Genomic DNA, 9,331 nt, shown 5'->3' with positions numbered 1-9,331 from the left:
CCCTACTGAAAAACTGCTGATCACCTCTTCAGACAGCTAACTGATTATCATACTCTAACACACCAAACATGCACTGTCTTTGCCAAATCAAATTTTTAAAGCTCATTTGCAATTTACCCTGAAGTTTTTGAGTCATCTTGACGTCCATTCTTATGTATAAACTCAAAACTACATTTACTGGAAATATTCTCGCAGGGGTGAAATGACACATGCCAGATCCCTGACCTATAGGCACCTGATAAAATTAGGTGATATCTATGATGCAGTACAGCTTCCGGAAAAACAAAACTAACCAAACAAAAAAAACCACTAACTGGAAATTTACCTCTGCCACGTTCAGAGCAGAGTAAGGAAAACAGCGCTGATGTGACTTCACAAATGAGACAACCGAATTTTAGAAATCAGCCATACAAAGTTCTTTAAAACCTATAGCTTCATTTGGGTCTCTTAATAAAAGTGAATTTTCAAAGGGCTTTAGGGTCCAGTTTCTGTACAATTTTGGTTGGAATGATTTATTTACTTTTTTGAATGCTGAAAAGGATGGCAAGACCCTAATCTCTTTTTTAGTGGAATATTAATAGTGACTATGATAGATTGGGTATTTTTCATTCAGCTGGGCTAGAGAGTTTTGAGAAAACTACCGCAGCAAGCAGATGAGTTACTGCTCCAGCAGCTCTTGTTGAAGCACACAGGGCAACAGAGAATAAGATTTTCTGCCTCACACTGTAGCTGAACCATTACTTCACTGGGGAACCCTGGCTTCCTTGTGCTAGGCAGGTGGACTGTGCATTATTTCATGATTTTACCTCCAGTCAGAAGTCTGGTTTGCATGTCTTGTTTCTGGATTTAACTTCTATGGAAGCTTTTGGCTCCTGTCAGCTTTGTGATGATGCTGCTGCATGAGGGTGGCAGCGTCAGACGGGCATGGACTGGATCATGGAGCTATTTCAGTAACCATGTTTCCTGTCTGCTTTCCCAGTGATATTCTGCATTGGAGACATGTTTTCATCTATTTAGCAGCAGAATCAAGTGATTGTGTGCTGACGGCTGGGAAAGAACAGTTGCACTATTTTAGAGCAAGGAGTTCTTTTAAACAAGAGTAGCTTAATCATGAAAGGGATTATGCAAAATGATGAGACTGAGATAGCAGGAAATTGGATTTGCTGATTTAGGACATAACTGTCTGATATGCCTATGACTAGGGACAGTATGGAAAGGCACTGGAATGCAAAATTATTCATATCTAGCTCAGGGCAGATCTGCATCAATATCGATCCACTTCATTTTATGACAGCACGGCAATGACTACACAGGAAAGTTGATGCTGTTCCCTTGTTCCAACTTGTCAAGAGCACAAATGGCAGCTGGCAGTTATGTGCATTCCCCTGGACATGTATGGAGAAGTTGCCAATGACTATCTGTGCACTGTGTCAGGACGGATCTTCAGCCTTTAGACTGACCAGTCTACAGCTTGAGTTGAGGCACAATGAAGAGGTGAAGAGAAGACTCATTCTCTGCCCATGCTCTATTCTAGTGCTGTAAATCCTGGTGATCTTTTAAAGTTATTTTTGTAGGACAAAAGAATTCCCTTTAAATATATTCTAGAGGCATTGTAGAACTTTTTTCCTTATTTAGTGCTTTTCTGCATAGTTCCATAGCAAGTTCCATCTCTCTGTGGATAAATATGATGATAAAAATATAAAGGTCTTCACTTTATCCCATTCTTTTGTTGTTCTGCCAAGTAACAGAAACAATGACTTTGTTATCCTGGGAATCACTCTGAGGAATTGATTGGGTTGCATGTGATAAGCTCTTTAGCACTAGTTTGCCAGCATCAAAGTACCGATTTTTTCTTTTCTTCTGTAATCCCTTGGGCAGATGTCATGGAAAGATAGAGACACCTTTTTGTTAGTACTCGACGACAGATGTCATTTAGTAAAACTTCAAATTGCCTTGCAGAGTTCTTATAACTCTACAATGCACTAATTCATTATGCAAATATTTTTAACAGTTTGGGTAACATAAAACCCAATTTTATGGGTTTTTGCAGAAGACATTCTGTAAAAATTCCTGCCTGCTCAAGAAACATTGTGGAGTGCTTGTATATACAGTAAATAAAATCTCTCAAAAAGTCTAAATGCTTCTAGGCACTGAATCACTTCTAAGAAGGAAATTGAACATTAAATACATTCCCACATCACTTAACCATGTTTGAAATGTATTAGGCAAAAAAAAAAGAATCAAACTCTCTCTGAGATCCCAAATTTAAGCATCTGCAGATTTTCATCTCTTCTACCAGCTGAGAGAACACGCTCTAGGGCAGAGCATATCCCTCAGTAACAGGGACTGAGAAAGCTCAGTGTAGTTTAAGACAGGATGTAACTACTCCAAATAAGCTAGAGAAGGGCAGATTTACCACAACGTTGTAAAGTAAGTGAAAGTGTGACTATGTTTAATGTCCTAATGGTGCTTCTGAAAGATGTCTGAAAATGTTTCTCCTGTTTCAGTCACCCCTAATCCATAACAAGGAACATGCATCCACATGCCTTATCACAGACATCTTATGAATACTGAGTGCTAGATTCCATCACGTACATTTAAATGCATTTGCTAGGTTCATAAAGGTATAAATAGGGGTTCCTGCTTCTTTCAAGGCTAGGTCACTTAAGAGCTGTAATGTTGTGCATGACAAAGATTTAAAAACAGATCAAAAATGTTTCAGACAATCTAGCTAAGCTTGACATTTAATTAAAAATCTGTGTCATTATGGATCAAAACCACTCAAGGCTATGTGTGCATTTATCATTACAACAGAACAGTTAATCAAAAGTAAGTAAGAAATATGCTGTTCTATATTGCTGTTCTTTAAGTGTAGAGTTCCAACTGGAGTGTGCTGGACACACAATGGAGGGCCTTGTTACACAATTAAAATCCAGCAAAACGTAGTTTGTACTTAACCCTTAGCCCTACAAATGCTCTGACTGACCACTGATGATTTAATCTATATTGCTGTATTATTGACTGCAGGGAGATTGCTCATATATCTAATAAACTCTGCTGAATCAGAATGTAATTCCATAAACCATGTTATTCTAGTGCCTAATTTAAGAGTGTCATTTCTATCTGCCAAGTGATTTCTGTTTGCTGAAAGTTTCTTCTCTGTGGAAATGGATGACTACTCTGCTCGTCAAAACTGCCCAGAGGATGGAAGAGTGATCCTGATGTCCTTATGCAGATACATGAAGGATTGACAACAGAGTGAGTCAGTGATAGTCACTCTATCATTTGATGTGAGAGCAGAATTAAGAACTCCTGAATTGCGGCTTTGAGTCTTTGCGCTTCTGTTGTTTGACAGAGGGGGGTTTTTTGTAGAATATCACATAATTTCATGTCTCTGCATGGTGTGCCTATTAAATAAAATGACAGCAAGAAAGACGAAAGAGAAGATTTTCTAGTCTCACTCCGCTAATGATAACTTTTGGGCACCATTTTGGGGGGTTGTTCTGGAGGTGGGTTTGGAAAGCAAAGCTTAGCAAAGACAGTTCTAGCATCCAAGAGCCAGTTTCTCCTCTGGTTGTTGAGGCTAACATTGCAGCAACGTTGTTTGCAATCAAGACTGTCTGAAGACATACTGTTCTCAGTATGACAATCTCTCACAGGCTTATAAAATGATTGTCTCGAATCTCTACTGCCTCTAGACAGCATGAGGAATAGACAAAACATGTTATATTCAGATAGATTCTGAGAGCTCTTGCTCTGGGTTCAGGTTTGTCTGGAGCTGTCTGGAGAACAAGGCAGAAAAGACTCTGGAATTGCTGTAGTGACTCTTGCTTATGGTTTATTTTCAGTTTCTTAATTTTGTACATGACATGCATTGCTGAGTAACCTTGTAATCTTTTCACTATTAGGACAGTTTTATTTGGGTATCTTCTATTGTGTGCACAAAATCTGCAATCAGAATTGCATACAAACCCTTGAGTACACATACTTCTTTACTGGGTAGTGCACACAGTAGGTAGCTAGGTCTAAAATATTACTACATTGAACATTAATAATTTCTTCAGTTGCAAAGCTGACATCCACTAAGTGCCTTATTTGTAGCTGGACAGTTCTGTCAAGCTGAGAGTTGCAGACCTTGCTGCTTGGGAGAGGCTGGCCCTAGACCTTGCTCAGTCACAGACATCTGGACCACAAATTGGGCTGAGAATGAGCTTTCTGAACCATAAAACTCTGGATGGAGTGTGGTGCATAAGGCAATGGAAGCAAAGACAGGGCTATGGATTCAGCTTCAGTTTATGCTAGCCACTCTCTCAAAAACATAGCTATTTTATTTGACACACTTATTCCAAGATCTGAGAGAAGGGTAAACATACTTGAGTCAACTGTTTAGTTATCCCTTCACTCTGAAGGCCTTTGAACCCAGTGTTAAAAACCAGAGTGCTCATTGAGTAAAGTCAATAGACAACAAGGTCCCTTTTTGATATGTACTCCTAATAATTCTGGAAAACTTTGTGTGGAAATTTTCCCACCTAAGCTGATGCCTGTAGGAGCAACCAGAGAGCATCTCTTGAAACAGGAGCGAGAAAGAATACCTGTGACAGATTAACTTTGCTGCCCTTCCCACACCCGCTGTTGTGTGACATAATTTTCTCTTGTGATATTCTATTATTCCATATTCATGGAATATTTTTCTACTAAACTAGAAAATGTGTCAGGTAAGACAAAAAATTATCTGTGACTTGGTGGGATGTAATAAAAAAAAAAAATTAAAAATTGCAAAGTAATGATCTACTGCCATGATATAAAAAATGATCCTCTAGTTACATCCTGGAAGAGAGTTATACCATTATTATTTTTACTATGCAGGTATCAATGTAACTGTGATTGACCCAGAGTCACCAGGAGCAAGATTCACATCTAGATCAATAATTTATAGATTCATGCTTTATTACAATGCAAGTAAGAAGTTTAGCAAATTTCAAGGTGCTAAGGTTCATTGTTTAGATTCAATAGTTAGCAACATTTGAATATTAGTATACAATAGAAACTGAGATACTGCTGTATTGCTGTAGCACCAGTGTTTTGTTTTCTGCAGAAAGTGCTTCCATTTATCTGTTAAATAAGAAAACCCCAAACATTTTGCAGAATGTAATAATGCCCATACATGATGACAGAACATATGATGACTATCAAAGGTGTTGCTGTGCCCATTAATCTCACATGTTTGTGATGATCTTTATCTCTGAAGATACCTTAGAATCCTAAAAGAAATGGATTTATTTATATGTACTTAATAAAGTGCAACCTATTGCATTGCTGTAATCACTGGAATGTTCTTAACGCTTTATGTAGGAGAGAAAACTAAGCAGCCATTGGCCAAAAAGCCAAGAAGCCAACTAAGCAAGATGAAGGAATTGATTGTGTGTTCCAGTAAACTGTGAAGCTGAACTAAATGATAAACCAGGTCGGAACCATAACTCTTGTCCATGAACACTACAAAAGTTCTTTCATAACTAATATCCAAAACAGTTAAGTCCAAATAATATCATTTATTAGGCATTGTTAACTAACAGGTCAACGCTTTCTTTATATGGCTTCTTCATGGAAACTAGATGTGAATATACATTTTCAAAGCCATAATAGTGTACATTAGGCTTAGAGTAGTGCTAAGAGACAGCACGTTATACTATGCCCTTTATATACATGGATACTTTTAGAAACACTCTCTCAGCTCTTTTTTTTTATGAAGACAATAGTGGTAATTGCTTGAGACTGAAGCATTTTTAGCTTGTTTCTGCAGTAGCTTTTAGATGGTTGCTTTTTTCAGTTTGGTAAATAAAGAACTTGTGATGATTCGGTCAGTTCAAGGGATAAAGTTACCCAGGCATAATTAACATCTTAAGATGTGCCTTCCAGTCCAACTGACGTGGGTTTCTCTATATCCTGAGGTGAGAAGTCTGCTCTCAAAAGCTTTCAGACAGACACTGTAATAGTAGCAATGTTCACTGGGGAACACAAAAGGAATGTGGCCACATGCACAGTCTAGAACCAGCATCTTATACTAAACACGGGGAAAAGAATCTATTCAAAACTGGAGAAGTATCCCAGTTCGTTTCAACACAGATGTTATGGCATACAACCCATTAAATATTCCAATAAAGCAGTTATAAACATACAAGTGGACTAAGTTCTCTGATACTTCATAGGGGTTTTTTACAGTCAGAATAGGAAGTAGATAGGAAGGCAAAGGGGCTTTTAAAAGCTTGGCTGCAGCTGGGTATGGACTCCTAAACATTAGCATCATCAGGTTATTTGGTTTCCCAAGCTTCTGGTGAACTTGAAGCCAAACTCCATGAGGTGAATGTCAACAGTGAATTAGAGTAAGATAAGATACCCCAGACATGTTTGCTTTCAGGCTTTCCTTCCTACTTTTGAGCTTCACTGTGGCATTGTTGTATGGTTTTTACTTTTAACAGGTATTATAAAGGGAGTCTGGAGGTTATTTCCATTTTATATTCCTTTTGTACAGGTAGAGGCAAAAGGACATGAAGGTATCATATAGTACAGGTAACAGCCCTGCAAACGTAAGGAAAATGTAGGGACACAGCTTTGAAAGATCATTCTTAATATCTGTTTTGATATTTGGATATTAGCTTAGAGAAACTTACTTATCTGAATATCATGGAAAATAAAGTGGTTCTTCAAAGGTTCACCACAGGAAAAAAAAATTAAAAAAATTTCTATTTTCCAGACATGCAATATGTTGCAGACAACAAATTAAAGGTAAGCATAGAAGAAGACATAATGTTATAGAGTAGCCTGTTTAGGCTAAGGGGTGATCATTCCCATAGCCGGCACAAGGTAACTCCTCCGGAGCCCAGTACCAGGTTGATCAGGTCTGATACTGCAGCTGGGATGTCTCTGGCTCCTTAAGTTGTCACGACCTGCTAAATATTTTTGTATAGACAAGTTGATCTAAGCAGATAACCTTGCAACTGTGAAGCAAAGAGTTGGCTGCAAAGACTGGGAAGCTAAATCTGAATGCTGTGGCATTTAAAGACATGCGTTCTTGACATATACAGAAGTTATTTTGATTTGCAGAGAGGAAGAATGGGCTGGGACAGCTTCAGGGGAACAAACATATTTCTGGTAATGAAAATATAATCTGACCCTTTGCTGGAGGTTGAAGATTGTAACAGTGAAGGTACAAACAGGATGTATTTCAGATAGTTTGATAAAAACAAAGAGTAGTCAACGTGATCAGACTGGAAAATGCTCTGCCTTCTGACAAGCTTTGTATTATCCTATGATTTTTCTAGGTTCTAAGGTGAATGACACTACTTAAACAATTTAGGTGAAGCAATTGCTTTTGAAAGAAAAACAGATATATTAAAGCTGCTGGTAAAGCTTGTGTAGTCACAGATATTACCAAAGGATGAGTGCAGAACACGTGTCTGATATTGAGACAGGGATGGCAAAAACATCATGTTGACACTGAAGAATGACAAGGAAATTGGACTGACACTTCTAAACCAGATGGACATGAAGCAGTAGTTCCAGCAGATACCAAACAGCATAAACACCTGGAGAACAAAATGTCTACCCCAAACTGATTTGGAGTCTTTGAGGGAGGCTGAGATTACACTTTGGGGAGAGGGAGCAGGCGGTATGAAAACATAAAACTAAACTAGAAGCAGCAAGAGTTTTCCTAGATGGCATAATAGACAAGGAGAAAAGACACTTGGGGGTACCACTGCAGCCAACAGCTCTCCTGTGTGTCTTTTCCTTGTGCTATCCATTGGAAAGTGTTAAGCAAGCATGTCTGTGTTAATGACATACTAAAGAAAGAAGTAGAAGAGTGGTTGGGAGTCATGGGCATAATCCAAATGTTCCAGTGATTTTTAAAACTGATTTTGAAAATTATTTACTCCCACAGACACATGAGGTAACAGTACCACTTGGAACAGGAGAGACTTGTACAGGAGGTTTACACAGTACATGTTTGTTAATATAATCTGCTTGTTGTAGGAGTTTACTCCAATTAATTACTATGCTCTGATGATCCACAGTTTTAACCTGAAAGAAATGCTAAAAAAGGGTGAGGAAGGAACTGAAGGCTCCCCTGTTCCACCTGTGTGACCTACGTGGGATCTGGGGAGACAAGCACTCTCCTACTGAATGTTTCTGCAGCAGGAGGCAAACCCTGAGTTTTCAATTGTAAAATATTTGTCCGTGTTTAACCCTGTTTACCATCACATTTCTGAGTCTACAGAACTGACTCAGGTTAAAGGCATGATGGAAAAAGAACTGTGCTTTTCAAATAAAGCTTACCTAAAATAATGGACTGATGGTTTGGTTTTCTGGGTTTTTTTCTTTGTTTGATTATTTTATTATTTTTTTTTCTCTTGAGAAGCATTCAGAGATAGCTGCCATGAAAGTGAAGCTGGGACAAGTCTCAGCAAGTGACCCCATTTATTTTCTCCAAACAGGTGTTTTTGAGGACTATGAACATTTATGGGGAAGTGGTTGCTGAGAGCAGAAATTGGGGATTATGCTAATTATACTAATAATGCTATTAAAGGATTAGATAAAATCAGGTTAGTTTATGTCTTTTTTTATTATTATTACTTTTTGCTCTTCATACACAGCTTATTGGCATTTCTTCTGTTACCTCTTTTCCGGAAGCTGGAAAAGCTGTTCTGCTAGCTGCTGACTGGTGATACTCTATCAATCTGCTCTATAAGCTCTAAACACTCAAAGATCAATGTGATACGGCTATGGGATCAAAGGTAGAGTTTCTAAATTCATCTACAGGAACATGAGCTGTAATGCACAAGGGAGATTCTGCCGACCAAATAACTCAAGAGGCAGAGCTCATGACTCAGTAGAAGTTTCTGATAGAATGCACAAGTCCTAAACCAACTCCTTCCTTCCTTTCCTTCCTTCCTTTCCTTCCTTCCTTTCCTTCCTTCCTTCCTTCCTTCCTTCCTTCCTTCCTTCCTTCCTTCCTTCCTTCCTTCCTTCCTTCCTTCCTTCCTTCCATCCATCCATAAGCACATTTCTCTCATTGACGGATTCAGGTTTTTTTATCTCATCAATTTCAGCACAGTTTCACATGCTAAAAATAGTAATCAAACATAACTAACAAACATCAAACTTCCCAAATCTCTTTCCCCCAGATGATGTAGCTGCTTCAGGTAATCTTTGATTTTTATATACATGACACAGGTTTATATATAAACAGTGAGGTAAACTTTCAAAGAAGCTTCTGCTCTTTGCTCAGTCTTGTCAAATTTCTTTTCCACAATTCCACAGATATTGCCATTTTATG

Source organism: Chaetura pelagica, unplaced genomic scaffold (genome assembly GCF_000747805.2).
Source record: "Chaetura pelagica isolate M959 unplaced genomic scaffold, ChaPel_1.0 scaffold135, whole genome shotgun sequence".
In the NCBI taxonomy this organism is placed as follows: domain Eukaryota; kingdom Metazoa; phylum Chordata; class Aves; order Apodiformes; family Apodidae; genus Chaetura; species Chaetura pelagica.
The sequence above is the reverse complement of the archived record's forward strand: the minus strand, read 5'-3'. Positions refer to the sequence as shown.